This window comes from Leopardus geoffroyi, chromosome A2 (assembly GCF_018350155.1).
Source record: "Leopardus geoffroyi isolate Oge1 chromosome A2, O.geoffroyi_Oge1_pat1.0, whole genome shotgun sequence".
In the NCBI taxonomy this organism is placed as follows: domain Eukaryota; kingdom Metazoa; phylum Chordata; class Mammalia; order Carnivora; family Felidae; genus Leopardus; species Leopardus geoffroyi.
Window position 1 is genome coordinate 152,075,485 of NC_059331.1, and position 19,239 is coordinate 152,094,723.

Consider the following 19,239-nt stretch of genomic DNA (forward strand, 5'->3'; position numbering starts at 1 on the left):
CAACATTTGTGTAAAGGGGAATGACAATTTAAGTCATTACTGATCACTTGTTAGAAAGAAATGGAGGCTAGGATACATTAGAACAAAAATTTTTTTTTAATGTTTATTTCTGAGATAGAGACAGAGCATGAGTGGGGGAGGGGCAGAGAGAGAGGGGGGACACAGAATCCAAAGCAGGCTCCAGGCTCTGAGCTATCAGCACAGAGCCCGACGCGGGGCTTGAACTCACGAACTGCGAGATCATGACCTGAGCTGAAGCCGGACGCTCAACCGACTGAGCCACCCAGGCACCCCTAGAGCAAAATCTTTAAAGAGGCTTTAAATGGCAAACTGTTAACCCAGAATTCTCTATCCAGGAAAAATATCCTTCAAGAGTGAATGCAAAATGAAGACAGTTTTCAGTAAAATCAGGAGACTCTCTTACCAACAGACCTGAACTGGAAGCAGTGTTGAAAGAAGTTCTTCAGTCTGAGAGGAAATGACAGCAAATAGAAATGATCAAGTTCAAGAGTTACCCGAAAGATAGAGTAGTCAAGACAGCATGGTATTGGTGAAAGAGGAGACACATAAATCAATGCGATAGAATAGAGAGCTCAGAAATACAGCCACACAAATATCGTCAACTGATTTTTGACAAAGATGTCAACACAATTTAGTGGAGAAAGCAGAAGTTACCCAAATATATGTATGTGTCAAAACTCAACAAACGTACACTTAAGATTTATGCGTTTCAGTGTATGTTCATCTTAAAAGGGAAAACACACACACACAATAATGAACTTCAGTTAATGATATGTATATTGACAGATTTGGGGCAGGATGGAACACTGTCTTCGATTTACTTTGAAATACATTAAAAACAAGATGCATTGATGCATGGATAGAGGAATGAGCAAAAATGTGACAAAGCAGATTAGCAAAATTGTCATCATGATTTCAAGTGGTAGGGATACAGGTGCTAATAGTATTATATTTCCCTGTATATTTCTTCGGTATATTTCTCTGTATGTTTCAAGTGTGTTGTGATAAATATTGTAAAAAATATTTATGGACTGCCCACTGTATTTCTCACCATGGTCCCCCAAATCAGGAAAAGGTAGTTCTTTATTCTCAAGGATCTCCCAGTCTAAGGAGAGAACAAACATATAAACAATAAAGACACTGTACTATAAATTCAGTAGACATGAAAACAAGTTATTACAGCAACACAGAGAAAGGAACCCATAATCCAAACCTGGGGAGGTCAGAGGTGGTAAAGGAAGGTGCCTGATACTAGGTGAATCCTAAGGGAAGAGCAGTTTGCCACGTAATGTGGGGAAGGAGGGCAAAGGGAGGATTGTCTCCAGGTAAAGGAGGCGTCACGGGCCAAGATAAAGAAGAAAGACAGCATGAGGTGTGTAAGCACCTGCATTTTGGTGTGACTAAAGTTCAATTTACAAGAAGAAACTGGTGGGATGCTAGATATGATCAAAGGTCAGACATGTCAGTTTGGGCTTGTTTGTGGGGGAGGTATAGAATGATTGTAAATAAGGAAACATCATGAGTACATTTGAGTTTCCAACAGTCTTCTCTGGCAGCTGTGGGGGTAGAATCAAAGTATGGCATCCAGAGGAGTAGTTGGACAGTTACAGTAATGAGACTTGTTCACTCTTATGTGGATCCTGAAAAAATTAACAGAAGACCATGGGGGAGGGGAAGGAACAAAAAAAAGGGTTAGAGAGGGAGGGAGCCAAACCATAAGAGACTCTTAAAATCTGAGAACAAACTGAGGGTTGATGGGGGGTGGGAGGGAGCGGAGGGTGGGTGATGGGTATTGAGGAGGACACCTGTTGGGTTGAGCACTGGGTGTTGTATGGAGACTTGGTGAGGCAAACAAGGGGTCTCCGTTTAAGACCTAGGGAGAAGGCAAGGTCAGATATGGGTTCAAGGTGTCCGTATAGCTGATCATCTATGAAGGGTGATTTGAAAGTGAAATTTGGCATTGGATAGTTACGCCAGGGGCGAGGGCCTTTAGCTGAAACAGTCCAGGGCAAATGGAGTACATTCCCGTATGAGAGATGAAGGGGCATGATTTCGAGTCAGGAGCCTGGCATGACTCTGAGTCTCCTGACTCAGTTGACAGAGATAGGAACAGGTTTAAAAGTGAAGATGACGAGGGGCGCCTGGGTGGCTCGGTCAGTTGAACGTCTGACTTCGGTTCAGGTCCTGATCTCACGGTTTGTGGGTTTGAGCCCTGCATTGGGCTGTGCACTGACAGCTCAGAGCCTGCTTCTGATTCTGTCTCCCTCTCTCTCTGCCCCTCCCCACTTGCACTCTGTCTCTTTCTCTCAAAAATTAACAAACATTAACAAAAATTTATTTTTTAAAGTGAGGATGATGATGTAGGAAGAAGTTTGTGGTTTGTTGGTCTCTGCTCCAAGGCATTTACAATCTAGAGAAAACCTGACCTTTTGTGGCTACGGGAGAGAGGCACAGAAGTGGCATCCCAGCTGGATTGTAAAGAACGTAGGATTCAGATCCCCAGAAAGACACAAGGAGACGTGAGGCCAAAGGTGAGCTCTGTGCCTTGATCTCTGAAGACATTTTTTAAAGGAACTGCTTTTTGGATTCCTAAATATTTCTAAAATGGAAACAACTCAGGTACCCGTTATTATAAGTTTAGGGGCCCACGTGAGAAATAGACACAAAAGACAGACATGAGATCCGTAGATCTAGATCTATCTCTATTCCTATTATTACTAGATCTGGACGGGAGCAGGTGGCTTGGACCTGTGACCACATCTGTGCCTTCTAAAACCTCCCTGGTTGGATCTTGGGGAGAGGAGTCTTTAAGGTAGTCAGCATGATATTCTTGTTATCCTGGGTGCTCTATAACTTCTAGGTGGAACTCCTATCCAGACAGACAATTATCCATCTAGAAGAGTCACTGCCTCATCTGTATCAAGCCCTGAGAGAGGGGCCAAAGAGATAAAGACAACATATGACACCTGACTTTTAGGTCATTATCTTGTTCACATCCAAAAAGGAAATCAACTGATGTCAGAATCTGCCTACGTATACCTGTTGGATAGCTGTTCCCATGTTGGGGAGTCCACTGTTGGGGAGTAAATAAAGCGTGGGGAGAACAGATAGAAGTTTTACTGGCGTGCCATCCCTTGCTGGAGTGAGAGCTATTTCATGGATACGTGCAGGCAGGGAGTAGGGTCCCTTCTAACAACCTTTAGATCTCTACCATAACTCAGGTCCAATTTTGTTGACTACTTCAAAAAGACATTATATCCTTCATAGAATGCTCCCACTAGACTGTCTGCCTGCGAGCCTCCCCTTTTTTCTTCACCCACTATGGTTTCTAGGCACTGACATATTCACATTTGTAGATTTACACTCGGTTGCAGATTCTTTAAGCTGTAATTTCATTTTGCTTCCATTCCTACCCGATTGATTTCATTTGAACAAGATACACCTTTGATCGCCGTCTTCATGATGAATTCTATACTACCAAGTCTCAGTGATATTTATGAGGTAAAATTGATCTTTTTTGCTGAGCCTCCAGTTCACCTTGACTTTTTACCCCAACCTATATTAAATGCATCAGTATGTCTGCTGAGACATACGTAGATTCTTGTACTTTCCCCTGTGTTCTCCTTTGAATTACCAGGCACCTTATCCACTGTTAATCTTTTTTTTTTTTTTTTTTTTTTTTAATGTCAGAAGTGATGTTGACTATCTTAATATTTTTCCCATTTTCACTGAGAATATTTCATCTTTCCTTCCAATTGCAAGTGAAAGTCCCCTAAATCAGAATAACAAATTATTTTCTTCCCAGTTATCATGATATACTTTTTGTCAGAGATATTCTATAACCTCTAGGTGGAACTCAAGGATACGTGCTGTACTACTCCCTCTTTCGAAAGTCAGGGAAGAAGTGTGTGTGTGTGTGTGTGTGTGTGTGTGTGTGTGTGTGTGTATGTGTATCTTCACTATAGAATTAGTGGCTTTTAGCAGGGACAGGAAAATCTCTCTCTCAAGCCTGGATAACATCACTAGAGCCTCTTTTCTCCTTACTTTTTCTTCCTTGCCAAATGAGCTGGGAATACTTCTATTTGGAAGGAGTCCTTGATCATGGAAGACAGAAGAGGACAGGGTGCCTTTGTGGTTCAGTCAGTTAAGCCTCTGACTCTTGATTTCAGCTCAGGTCATGATCTCATGATTCGTGCATTCCAGCCCTACCTCAGGCTCTGTGCTGACAGCATGGAGCCTGGTTGGGATTTTCCCTCTCCCTCTCTCCCTGCCCCTACGCCAATCATTCTCTCTCTCTCTCTCTTTCTAAATACATACATACATACGTACATACCTATCTACATACATACATACAATTGTTTTTTAAATTTTTTTTAACGTTTGTTTTTTTTTTAATTTTTTTTCAACGTTTATTTATTTTTTTTGGGACAGAGAGAGACAGAGCATGAATGGGGGAGAGGCAGAGAGAGAGGGAGACACAGAATCGGAAACAGACTCCAGGCTCGGAGCCATCAGCCCAGAGCCCGACGCGGGGCTCGAACTCACGGACCACAAGATCGTGACCTGGCTGAAGTCGGACGCTTAACCGACTGCGCCACCCAGGCGCCCCTAACGTTTATTTATTTTTGAGACAGAGAGAGACAGAGCATGAACGGGGGAGGGTCAGAGAGAGGGAGACACAGAATCTGAAACGGCTCCAGGCTCTGAGCTGTCAGCACAGAGCCCGACGCGGGGCTCGAACTCACGGACCGCGAGATCATGACCTGAGCCGAAGTCGGCCGCTTAACCGACTGAGCCACCCAGGTGCCCCCATACAATTTTTTTAAAAAAGAAGAGGAAGCCTGGCAAGGACAGCCTGGTAAGATACATTTGGCTCTGGAACTCTGGCAAGGGGGCTTTCTTTGTCAATGCTGTCACTAGGAGAATAGTAAGATCTAGAAAGCCAAGAAGAAAACCCTTCAGCCTCATTTTAGTTAAAGCCCAAACCTAAAAGGTAGAATAATGGCCATGGCTCATCCAGACCACTGTGAAGGAAAAAAATTACAAACCTATCCTTATATTTACATACGGGGGTTTCTGTTCCATTCTTAAGGAAGAAACAGTGTTAGAGAAATACTTCTGGCCCTTTCACCCAACTTTTTTTTTCAAGAGGAGAGTGAGACAAATTCAGCTGGTGAGGCGGTATGGAGCCCCTGGAAGCCTTTGAGTCTTCTTGATGGGGACGTGGCCACTGCCCTGTGACTCAGGTGACATGGGACATCTGCTCTATGCAGCTTTCAGGGTTGGCAGGGATTTGCAGTTCTCTGCTCTTAATTTCAGCTTCTTCAAGACCGTAACTGCATAGGTACCTAACGGTTGCATACTTAACCAAACTCTAGGTTTGGGAAGTGGTAAAGGAAGCTTTGCAGTGGCCTCTGATCCGGATTTATTGCCAATTAGGCTGATAGTTTGATGCCTATGTGGCTAGTTCACTGTGTTTGTATCCTGGAGGGGACAAGGGAAAAGTGGTGATCTGGATACCAAGTCCCACCCTGAACTTTCACCCAGCTCACCAGGATAGTAGGTCCCACTGAGGTTTGGATATCAAAGATGTCACTAAGCATAGAGCTTTAGATTTTCCTGGGATGTATTCTGTGCACATGGATCCCTCGTCACACAATGTGACCTATTACAGTGTCAGCTAGCCAAAGATCCAAGGACTTAGGATCCCTGGTGGAGTATCTCTTTCCATCAACTATAATCAACATCCCTAGCTAAAACCCTGTTCTTTTTGGAACATTGGAGTTTTGGTCTAGAGAACCAAAATGTATTATTTATATATTATAATTATACAATAATACAAATTACTGCCCATATTCTTTCCTTTTTGAAACCCCAATACGATGTGGAAGAAATGATTCAATCATTACCTGTCATGTGGCAAAGCGGTCCTAGACATAGGCCACCATAGTTAGAGAGAGAAAGATCTACAATAGGATGTAATAAGGGGAAAGGCATATCGAAAGGGAATTGTTACTTAGAACACGACTGGCAAAACCTGTTCTGTGAAGGGCTCACGAGTAAACATTTTTAGCTCTGTGGGCCACCGGTTCTGTCACAAGCGCTCAACTCTGCCATTGTAATGTGAAAGCAGCCATATGCAATATGCGCATTAATGAGAATGGCTCTATATTAATGAAGCTTTGTTTAGAAAGCAAGTGGTGGGCCAGATTTGACTCATGGGGCCAGCTTACCAACCCTGTATCTAGATAGTGACGTAAGAGTGAGCACTTCCTATTCAAAAGTGGTCTTGATAGAAAGGGAGAGCTTTTGGAACTCAGTACCTACCTTGCCGGCATGTTCTCTGGATGCAACTCACACCTGCTGAGTCAGCGCTCTGCTAAGCTACCCAAAGGGACATGGGATGAACCTCCAGCACTGACCCCTGTGAGCACTATGATTTATTTCACACGAGTCTACAGGAGTAGATAGGAGTCACAGCAAAATCTCTAGATTCGTCTGAATGGCCACAGCCTCCAATTCATCTTCTCAACTCTGGTAAACCAACTATCTCTGTCACACTTTGGAAACTGTTTCTGTCAAGATTATTAGTTTTCGGGGCGCCTGGGTGGCTCAGTCGGTTGAGCGTCCGACTTCAGCTCAGGTCACGATCTCACCATCCGGGAGTTCGAGCCCCGCGTCGGGCTCTGGGCTGATGGCTCAGAGCCTGGAGCCTGCTTCCGACTCTGTGTCTCCCTCTCTCTCTGCCCCTCCCCCGTTCATGCTCTCTCTCTGTCTCAAAAATAAATAAACGTTAAAAAAAATTAAAAAAAAAAGATTATTAGTTTTCATGTTACAAAATTCAAAGATCGCTTCTCTGTAGTCTCCTGATTCAGTCACTATGCAGTGTGTGTGTAGCTGACCGCTTTGGCTTTCTTAAGACACTGTCTTCTCTTGACTTCTGTGACACCGCATTTTCTGCATTTTTGTTCTGCTTCGTTGGCCACTCTTCCCCAGTTGTCTGTGTTGGCTCCTTGAGTGCATCACCTAAATGTCAGAATGCCACGTGGCTGGGTGTTGGGCACATGCTTTTCTCTATTTGCTCTTTCTCCATCACTAATCTCATTAAGTGCTTTGGTTTAAATGACGTTTATACTCAGTGATTCCAAAATTTTAACTGTACCTCTGGCATCCTCTTTCAGGATTCGGGTCTTATATGCAGTTGCTTTTTTTGATGTTTATATTTGGATGTTTGATCATTATCTCGTTTCAGATTTACGAGGCGGAAGTAAACCTGCATTTCCCCCAATTTTCATTATGTCAGTTGTATGGCATTATCCTTCCAAGTAAGAACCCGCCTCATTCTTCATTTTTCTTTCTCACAGGCTCCACTTCTGAACCATAAGCAAAACAGAGCCCAAAGCAAACAGCTTCTGTCCATCTCTGCCAATCCAAATCCTCTCTCTGCTGGACTCCTCCAAATTCTCCCCTTTCCTGCTTACAATCTGGGAACAGACAGGAAGCCATGTTTAAGGGGGGGTTGTTAAATGGGGGACAGGCATTAAGGAGGGCACTTTTTGGGATGAGCACTGGGTGTCTTATGTAAGAGATGAATCACTGGGTTCCACTCCTGAAGCCAAGACAACACTGTATGTTAACTAACTTGAAGATAAATTTTTAAAAATGGTAAACTGGATTATGACTCTGTCTGCAGAGAACCTTTCACGATTTCTTGGCACACTGAGAGAAAACCCACAGTTCTTACAGTATCTGGCCCCTCCCAGACGCTCCAATCTCACCCTCTCTTTGTTCCAGCCACACAGCCTTGTTCTGGTTGTAGCACTTACTGTAGAAGCTGTTTCTTCTGTCTGAAATGTTCTTCCCCCCAAGATCTTTGCACGACCAGCTCCATTTAATGCCTCTGTTCAAAAGTCAGCTTCTCAGGTCTCTCCTTATGAACTGAACCATTTATCACTTCACTCACTACCCAGAGATGCTGGCAATGACACCACTGTCTTTATTTTGCTCATGACCCTCACATGATTATAAGGGAGTATGTTTCTGTGGTTATTGTGTATCTCCCATTGGAAACTAGGCTCCCAGGAGTTTCCCTCTGTATCACTGGGTGCAGGGCTTAGCCAAGAGTTGCCTCTCTGTAAACACTGGTTAAAAAATGAATGGCAGGTGCACCCCAAAGAGTTTCTTCTCTTTCTTAAACATTTACACCAGGAACATTGTTTCACAAGCAGTCAGATCTCTGCTCAGTGAGTCACCAGCCCCCACAATGCATCCCGTCTTCCTGTGGCAGTTGATTGGTTTCTGGATCTTTCCAGGCTGTTCCAGGCTGATCTTTTCAGGATCAGGCTACTGGATCCTGAGCGTTAGGGCTGCCTCATCCCAAGAGGGCCGCTCTAGACTGTCCTTTTCTTGTGAAGCCACAGTCTTCTGCCAACTTCCTCTTGATCCCCTTGTACTTTTTCAGAATGTTTTCCTTTTGGATTTTCTACGATCGTGATACATACGTACGTGTATGATAAAGAGTCTGTGACCTCTTGACTCCAAATGGGCCAGTTCCGGTTTCACACTGCGGTCTCAGCATAATTATGAACGACCCTCCCTTTGCTCCTCCAAGTCGTCTGAGTTATTCCTACTCTTTTGTCGTGAGCCTCTGTTCCCCCGGCTTTTATCCCTCCTGGTGAGGGGTCTCAGGTGGCATTGCATTCTCCATTGGTCCCCAGGGAGCCCTCATCACCAACTGTCACATCTGGCGGTGGGGCTCCAGTGTGGGCTTTGCAGCCACCGCCTTCTTGTGCCAGGGCAGACGGACTAATTTATCTAGGTGAGATGAATTAGCAATTAACAATTCGCCTCCCCAGAGCTGCTGAGCCGGGCTTTGCCCAGGGAACTGCCCGCCTCAGAACGCTGAGTCATCAGCCAAGAGCCCACAGCCTTCAATATTTGCAAACCTCTCATCTCCTCTTCTTCCTCTTCGGCCAAATGAATGCCTTGCTGTTCGTGAACAGGCCTGCTAGTCAAGAATGAATTGAAATTTCTTTCTCTTTTTCTTTCATTCTTTCTTTTTTTTTTTTAGCCTGCATGTGTCTCACGGGCGTAACCTTCACGAATCAGCAAATAATTTTACTTGTTGATTGTATCTGGTGTAGCAAAATCTTACGTTAGCCACAATTTCTTAGCCATTGATTTGAGTTATTCTGATATGATGTTGATAACATCCCCTGCCTGTGGCTCCCACCAGTATGTCTTTGTCATCATGTGGCCTCTTTAACAGGGTATCAGTTCACTTTGGGGGGCTTTTTTAGTCTCTGGACATTTGTATCCACTCTGGTTTGCGTGCTTTAACAGGCAAATGTTAATTCCATTCATCTGCGTTTAAGTAAGTACGTTCTAAGGTGCAAAGCTTTTCATGATGTGACTCGCTTCACAAACTACCTCCACACTTAATTGCTTAAAACGGTAACCTTGAGTTTGGTTCATGATCCAGTGGGTTGGTAGTGTGGTGTGAATTCAGCTGGAAGGTTCTTGTGTGGCTCTGGCTGGGCTCCCTGAGGTAAGTGCGCTCACATGGGTTGGTTCTGATTCCGAGGTGTGGTTTGCTGTTGGCTGGAGTGAGGGGAACATGGGCCCCATGTCTCTTGTCACCAGCAGGCTCCTCTGGTCTCACTTGCATGGCTGAAAGGGTTCCAAGAACATCAAAAGGGCATGCCCAACGCACAAGCGATTTCCAAGCCGCTGCTTATGTCATATCTACTCATGTCTATTTGGCCAAAGGAAGACACATATGGCTAAGATCAGACTCAGCTTGAGAGCACACACGGAAGGGCTTTGGATACAGACAGCAGCATTACTGTGGCTTTTTTTTCCCCCAAGGAATTTATCAAAAGATTATATGCTGAAACATTGCCATAATTATACTTTATAATAGAATTCAGTTTTTTATTTTATTTTACTTTATTTTTTAGTTGGTCATTAAACCAGAGGAGGTTTAGTTGCAAAAGTGTGACAGGAACTTTATGGTAAAAATCTTCTTACAAAGAGACGTGATTCTAGAGACCAAATTATAGTGAGAATCTGTTATCGTGGATTTGTTTGGTCAATTTGTTCTAGTAAACTTTATGGGCTGAATTGTGTCTTCTCAAACTCATTTGCTGAAGTCCTAGTTTCCAGTATCTGAAAACAATTTCCCAGCACCCTGGTATTTATAAACAGGGCCTTTAAAGAGGTAATGAAGGTAAAATGAGGTCATAGGGGTGGTCCATAATCCAATATAATTGGTGCCCTTTATAAAAAGGGGGAGATTAGGACACAGACATGAGTATGCATAGAGGAAAGACCACGTGAAGATTTGGGGTGAAGGTCACTGTCTGTAAGCCAAGCAGAGAAACCTCAGAAGAAGCCAATGTACTGACACCTTGATCTTGGACTTTCCAGTCTCTAGCACTTTGAGGTGATAAATATGCTGTTGAAGCCACCCAGTCTGTGGTATTTTGTTATGGCAGCCTTAGCAAACTAATATGGTAAATATATTTAAATAAGAAGTCAATTAAATTATTTATCAAGTAAGCATCCAGTATTTAAAGATATGCTGATTCTCTACCCAGCATTGTATTAAGATATTAAGAGGGATGCTGAAGATTGCCAACAGGCACATGGAAAGATGCTCAATGTCACTCCTCATCAGGGAAACACAAATCAAAACCACACAGAGATACCATCTCACGCCGGCTAAAACGAACAAATCAGGAGACTCTAGATTCTGGCGAGGATGTGGAGAAACGGGAACCCTCTTGCACTGTTGGTGGGAATGAAAACTGGTGCAGCCGCTCTGGAAAACATAGGGGAGGTTCCACAAAAAAATTAAAAGTAGATCTACCCTGTGACCCTAGCAATAGCACTGTTAGGAATTTACCCAAGGGATACAGGAGTGCTGATGCATAGGGGCACTCGTACCCCAATGTTTATCGCAGCACTTTCAACAATAGCCAAATTATGGAAAGAGCCTATGTGTTCATCAACTGATGAATGGATAAAGAAGATGTGGTTTATATATACAATGGAATACTACTTGGCAATGAGAAAGAATGAAAACTGGCTTTTTGTAGCAACGTGGATGGAACTGGAGAGTGTTATGCTAAGTGAAATTAGTCCTACAGAGAAAGACAGATACCATATGGTTTCACTCTTATGTGGATCTTAACAGAAACTTAACAGAAGACCATGGGGGAGGGGAAGGAAAAAAAAGGTTAGAGAGGGAGGGAGCCAAACCATAGGAGACTGTTAAAAACTGAGAATAAGCTGAAGGTTGATGGGGGGTGGGAGGGAGGGGAAAGTGGGTGATGGGCATTGAGGAGGGCACCTGTTGGGATGAACACTGGGTGTTGTATGGAAACCAATTTGACAATAAATTACATATATATATATATATATATATATATATATATATATATAAGCAGTGATGCTGAAGAAAAATGCACTTCATCCATTCTTTCAAGAATCATTATTGAGTTTGGACTTCATTCAAGAAAAGTATTTTAGCATTTTTGTGATTCATGCACAAATTATTATTATTTACTTATTTTTATTGGGCTCAAGTTGGATATCTTTGATTCAAAGTTGATTAACAGTTGCACCTGATATGAGCTAGAATTGAAAGGGTAGGGTGCCAGGCATGGTGTTGTGAAAGGAAGGCAACGTCAAGGGTGGTTGACTGGGAGTAGTCACAGTCAATGATGAGGGGGTAGAGGAGCCACTCTGTGGGGCTCTGGAACCAGGAGGTCCAGGAATGAATTCTGTTCAGCCATTGCAGGAAGCAGAGAGTTATGTCAGATAGGAGTAGGTTTTATCCCAGGGCCGTTCATTCCCTATTTCTTAGGAGGTCCAATTTGTTTTGGGGCAGCTAACTTTGGAAACTCTGGTTTTTACCTCCTGTTATCCTCAGGATTATGGATTCCTGTAAAATGCTCTACATAAGCCGGCAATGTTTTGGTTCAGCTGGTATCCAGAAATGCAAAGGAAAATTACTAGGCAGAGAAAAGCTACTTTAGAATGGATTTATTTGAAGACCTTATGGTCTTATGGGAAAGGTGAGCCATAATTATTTTAACTCCAAACAGAAAAGAAGTAAATTCTTTATCCAGCAAGTGGGAACTCGGCTCAACTTTGCACAGAGACGCAGTTCTCTGTCAACATTTGTTCAGGGAGAAGAGATTGCCTCTCCATTTTTTAATGGTTATCCTGTCTCACTTCGTAGGGCGACTACTCTTAGAAACCTAGCAGTGGTTTCAACATGTCAACGTCCGAACCATCTCCCGTTGGGAGTAAAGCTGGGTGGGAGTGTGGGGAACCAAGAGCTCCGGGAAATGGTCTCTCCTGAAGCTGACAGAAGCTCGGCTTCTGAGCTTTTTCATTTCTCCCATGTGAAATGGGAAGTGTGAATAGATAGTGTGAACTGAAGTAGGCAAGAATACTTGAAATTCAAACCCTAGGAAATGTTGCTTTTCCTAAGTTGCAATGTTGCCGAATCTCTCTCTCTCTCTTTTTTAATATGAAATTTATTGTCAAATTGGTTTCCATACAACACCCAGTGCTCATCCCAACAGGTGCCTTCCTCAATGCCCATCACCCACTTTCCCCTCCCTCCCACTCCCCATCAACCCTCAGTTTATTCTCAGTTTTTAAGAGTCTCTTATGGTTTGGCTCTCTCCCTCTCTAACTTTTTGGTTTTTTTTTTCCTTCCTCTCCTCCATGGTCTTCTGTTAAGTTTCTCAGGATCCACATAAGAGTGAAACCATATGGTATCTGTCTTTCTCTGTAGGACTAATTTCACTTAGCATAACACTCTCCAGTTCCATCCACGTTGCTACAAAAAGCCAGTTTTCATTCTTCCTCATTGCCAAGTAGTATTCCATTGTATATATAAACCACAATTTCTTTATCCATTCATCAGTTGATGGACATTTAGGCTCTTTCCATAATTTGGCTATCGTTGAAAGTGCTGCTTTCAACACTTGGGGTACAAGTGCCCCTATGCATCAGCACTCCTGTATCTCTTGGGTAAATTCCTAGCTGTGCTATTGCTGGGTCATCGTGTAGATCTACTTTTAATTTTTTGTGGAACCTCCACACTGTTTTCCCAGAGTGGCTGCACCAGTTTGCAGCTGAATCTGTCTCTTTCAGTAGACTTGAGTTTTAGCCGTCTTAACGGGTTATACGTACCCACCATAAATAAATTCCAAAATACCTTTTCAAAAAATAATTTCACAGAGACATAGATTGTTAGTGCATTACTTTCATACGCATTAAATAATTAAATAATTAGCATAGAGTTCTTGGAAATTTGTGAATTTAAACAGTCATCTATAAAGCTCTTTAATTTAGAAAATGTTTAAATGCTTCAGAAGGGGAAAGATGTCAATATTGATGAGAAAAAGTCAGCATCTCTGAGAACTCCGTGATACCCATTTCACTGAAGAACATTCTTGTATAGGTAAGCAATACTGATTTTAAATGTAAAGAGTGGGGGATGAAAGTCAAAGGAAAAAGAATAGAAATTACAGACATAGAGGCTAACTTAACCAGGGCGTGACTTCTGGATGGTAAAGTGAGATTGTGAGAGAAAATGGTGTCAGCCCAAGTATCTGGCCTGGGGGACCTTCCTACTTTGCATAGTTAAGGGGCAAACAAGCTCATCTCAAGGCAGAGTGGGATCAAGAGAGGTACAAAGGGAGAGAGGACCACTGGGAAACTTTTCTGTCTTCAAAGAGAATAAAGAATGAGCTGCTGGGCGAAGCTATTCCTCTGACCACTTTTATTTTAAATTTATTTATTTGAATAAATAATACATTCTCACGGCAAAAAAAAGTATTGAAAGGTACCTGAAAGGCAGACAGTATAAAGTGTAAATCACCCTCCCTTCCCCATTCTTTGATCTTCGATCCCCCACCTCGCCTATCCATTTCGGGTTTCTATTTAGAGGTGATGGAGGAATAGACATGGGTTTTTTAACTCAAAAGAAAAAAGAAACATGAATGGTTGCAATACTACACTAGTGATTTAAAACCTTGGTTTCTTCATTTAACATCTTTTTGGACATGTACCATTTGAGTCCATACAGAAATACCTCACTAAACAAAATGTTTCAGAATATCTATTTTATGGACATGCCTATGACTGTTCTACGGATGTAACTGGGATGTCTTCATATTGGGGGTTTTGTTTTGCTCTATTAGCTTATTGAGTTAAATGTTTATCTCATTTTTCTTCTTCAAGAAAAAAGGCATTTATGACTATGAATTTGCCTCTGATTTCTTTTACAAAAGATCTTTTTTTTATTGTAGCCTCATTGTCAATAATTTCTAAAATATTCTGAAATTTCAGTTTTGATTCTTTCTTCAAAAAATACTTTTAAAAGGTTTTTTTTTTTTTATCCTTTAAGGATATAGTCTTTTCATTATGCATTGGCTATTAAAATACAGTGTGACCTATTTTTAGGCTAATTCACAGTATTATTTTAACAATGGCAGTTTTTTAGGAAAAGAATAAGCACGTTTCATGTGCAAGTAGCCTTCTATACTGAGTCTCACCTGGCGGTGCCTGAAGAAATCTGTCATTACCATACCCTGAACCTGGCCCTGTTATTACCAGCTATCAGAATTACACAACCTCACAAGGAAATTACTGGGATTTAGGAAATGCGTACAGCAACCCCACCAATAACAATGGGGACTCCGTACAGCTAAATTATACATTTCCATGCCATCAATGCTGAATGTGATTCTGTAACTTACATAAACTAGTAATTGGTGTTTCCTGCCATGGATTCATAAATCCATTTTTTTTTCTTATATAATTCAAAGGACATTTTCTTCTCCTTGATGAAAATAGATCTGTTTTGGAGTGCAAGGAGAGCCTTCTTGGTACCCACTCTTAATTTGATATGTACGTTGTTCATGATTTAAATTGATTTTTCTCATCCTATAATTTAAGAATTCTCCTCTCCTCCTCCCTAGACTGCCAAGTACAGTTGTTTTATTTAAGACAAACTACAAAAGTGGCCAGGAATGATTTGGCTAAGAGATTAAGCTGGACTTCTCAAAGGACCCTTCGTTCCATTGTGGCTACAAGCCATTCGTTTGCTATAGTAACCTCAGATACGTGTGCTGTGTGAATGGACGTAAAGCCTCTGCTTATGAGGACAACGTTTGGTCCATATTCAGGCCCTGGGTGGACTCTGCTCAGAGAAATGTCACTCTGCATTTCTCAAGCATTTATGTGTTGTTGGTTATACCCAAGAGATGGAAGAAAAACACAAGTACCTTTTCTTTTTATAAAGGATGTAGTAATTTGTGCATCCACAGGGGAGAACAGCAGTTGACCGTGCTGGATAGCTTTCAGTAAATAAGTAGCCTTATTTTATTTTATATGTTTATTTTTATTTTTGAGAGAGAAAGTGAGCACAAGCAGGGGAGGGACGGAGAGAGAGGGGGAGAGATGAATCCCAAGCAGAGCCCGACGCGGGGCTCAGTATTGCAAACCGTGAGATCATGACCCGAGCTGAAATCCAGAGTCAGACACTTAACGGACTGAGCCACCCAGGAGCCCCTAAAAAATTAATTTTATGATTACCAAGAAATAGGTTAGTGAGAGAGCAACAGGTACAAAAGGATGAATAATGTCTAGTGTGACCCTCACTGGTTGTATTTTTCACTTATTTTTCCTTCTCCAGTCTAACTAATGATTGTTGGATGAAACCAGTTAATGGATTATAAATCACGTATTTTTCCAGGTTTCGGAATACTGTTAGGTGACATAGTACAGTAAGTCTATTAAAAATATCTAATTAAGGGATTGGTTCTTTTTATGACGATCTTCTGAGCACTGCATTCTAACTGTGCCTCACAGTCATTTCCAGGCTGATAGACTAATTGGAATGAATAGTACTCTGATCCAACAATTAATTTCAAATGCCGTAGCCTGTGTCCTCTTTCTGGAACAAGAAGTTTTCTTCCCTAAAGGGTTTTTTTACCAACTTAAGTCCTACATGTGATTCCTGCACAAATTTACCCGATTATTTGTGAGGAAAACTGTGCATTGGAAGAGTAGGATGAAGAGTATTTCTTAAAAAATTTTTTAACATTTATTCATTTTTGAGAGAGAGAGACAGAGAGCAAGCAGGGGTGGGGCAGAGAGAGAGGGAAACACAGAATCCGAAGCAGGCTCCCGGGCTCTGAGCTGTCAGCACACAGCCCGACGTGGGGCTCGAACCCACAAGACGTGAGATCATGACCTGAGCCGAAGTCGGACGCTTAACCAACCGAGCCACCCAGGCGCCCCTGACGAAGAGAATTTTTATGTGTACAGTCAATCGACATTCAGTTCATTCATATCGTTGTGCACCGCCAGTCGTCTCCAGCCTTTCTCAGCTTGCAAAACTGAAACTCTGTATTCATCCTACATTAGCTCCCTACTCTCCCACCCTGCAGTCCCCGGCAACCACTGGCCAAAACTTCTAAATCTCGAGTTCAGTTACCTTAATTCCATCCTCATTCCCTTTATCACTTCGTTACGGTGGACACCATGGTACAACTTCAGCTTTTTGAAAGTTTGTTTTGTTTTGTTTCTGGTTTTGTTTTGTTCCTTAGCGTCTCTGTCTGTTTCCTTCAACAGCTCTTCTGCTTCCTGGATGGCGTGGTTAAGTGGAAATTCAGGAAACTTCAGTCATCATCTTTAGCCTACTTCTCTCATTAGCGCTTGTCCCCAAGACATTGGCTGTGTGTATGTGACTTTATCATGTCTATTTAGTCAATTCAGAAATTTGTTTCTGGTTCTGTGTTGGCACTCTAATCTTGAGGGTATACACATCCCAACTCAAGACTGTCACCCTCACCTCATTCTTAGGGTTTTCAAGGATTTTATCCTGTTATCTCTTCCATAACTCATTTCTCTATTTTTATGTATGTATGTATGTATGCATGTATGTATGTATGTATGTATTTTGAGGGGGGTATCCATGTAGGGGAAGGGGAGAGAGAGAGGGAGAGAGAGAGAGAGAAAGAGAGAGAGAGAGAGAGAGAGAGAGAGAGAGAGAGAATATCAAGCAGGCTCCACGCTGACAGCACGGAGCCCAAGGAGAGGCTTGATCCCGCAAATCATGAGATCATAACCTGAGCCAAAATCAAGAGTGAGAGCCCAACCAACTGAGCCATCCCGGAGCCCCTCATTTCTCTATTTTCTCTCTGTTTTCTTAACTTATATCCAGGAGCCCCTCGTTTCTCTCTTTTCTCTCTGTTTTCTTAACTTATATCTTGTCACATCCTCCCAGAGACTCAATGCTTCTTTATCTTCTGCCCCCACTCGCCAAGTACAGTCAGTTCTATCTCTGCAAATATTTTATGTGTGTCTTTTACTTTCTCTTTCCACTGTGGCCATCAGAGATAATTCCCCGGGTGCTGTGTGGCAGCAGACTTCCTCCTCCTCCTCCCCCATTATGCTCCATGTATCTTCCCCAAAGACCACTTTCCTTGTGTCTACCTACCATTTTCACTGAACCCGTTTCCCACGCCTTTCTGTCTGAGTTCCTCTGCTTGGTTTCATATCTCTCAAACCACATTTTGTTTCCTAATATGCCTTCTGTACTCTTGTTGTGCTAGTCTCTTTTCTGCTCCGTGGGTATTTTTATTTCCGTGCCTCTATTCACGTGGCTCCCATATTCCTGGCACTTTGTATTTTCCTCTAGGTTTAACTTGACACATGAGGACCATTCTGCTTCTCACGGATCTCCTCATTCTCTAACATTCCGTAGTCCCCACCGGAATCACAGGAGTTTTAGCATCACATATGGTCAGGTTGCCTGCTCCTTTAGATGTGTTTATTTTGTGTCCCTCTCGCTTAATTACAAATCCCTTGAGGGCGTAGGTCTACATAGCTGCTGAATGACTGAAGATGTTACATGAGATAGAAATGTCTTCGGTTTGCAACGGCTGTAAGAAGGACAAGTTTGAAAACATATCCGGGGAAGTTGGAAAGCTTCTTCTCAAGTAAGGGAGTCTTGGCCAAATAACTTCTGTTTTTCAGGTCGTCCTTTTTGCAGGGCAGTTGTTGAGATCATGTTTTGGGAAGCAAAGCTGTGGATTCTGGAAGGAGGCCAGAGGGAATCAGAAGCTGGAGAAAGCTTCGCTGGAGACACCAACTAGAATTAAGATGGGGCTTATGAATAGCTTGCCCTTCGTGTGCACGTGATTAACTTGTAATTCAGCTCCTTGTCTTATAAAGGAACATGACTGAAAACGTGGCTTTGTTGCTTGTTCGTTATACGCAGCCATAAAGCTGTATTGAAATCTGAGCATTCTGGGCATGAAATTTCTTTTAAAAAGAAGCTTTCTGCATTGTCTGTACTCTAACATTAGGTGGAAGTAGAGAGTTATAGACATAAAGTCCAAGATCTAAGGTCACAAAGTCTGAAGACCTCACGATCCTTCCCATAGTCAGAAAATTGGAGGAATTGACATTTGCATGATTAATCTGAAAGGTTTATCAGATTTATGGATCCTTTCACATAACCTGCTTTGGGTTTGTTGGTTTCTCTATTGTTTTTCTCTTTTCAACTTTATTTATTTCTGGTCTTATCTTTAGATTCCTTTTCTTCTGGTTGCTTTGGTGTTACTTTTTCTCATTTTTCTAGTTTCTTAATGTAGAAGCTGCTTTTATCAATTCCAGAAATTTTTTCTTAACTAATAATATATACACTTAATTTTATAAACACCCTTGACAGACATTGTTTTAGTTATTTCCACAAATTTTGAGATGGTGCATTTCCATTTCATTTAGTTCTATATTTTCTAACTTCCTCTTATGAACTGAATGGAGCTCCCTCAAGTTCACATGTTGAAACCCTAACCCCCAATGTGATGATATTTGGAGATGGGGCCTTTGGGAAGGATTAAATGAAGTCATGAGAATGAGATCTCCAAGATGGGATTGGTGTTTTTATAAAGGGAGAAAGAGCTCTCTCTCTCTCTCTCTCTCTCTCTCGCGCGCGCGCGCGCGCGTGCTCTCTCTCCACCATGTGTGGATACAGTGAGAAGGCAGCCACCTGCAGGCCAGGGACAGGGCTGTTACCAGGAATCAAATCTGCTGGCACATTGATCTTGAACTTCTCAGCCTTTAGAATTGTGAGAAATGAAAGTCTATCATTTAAACCATCCAGTCTATGGTATTTCGTTA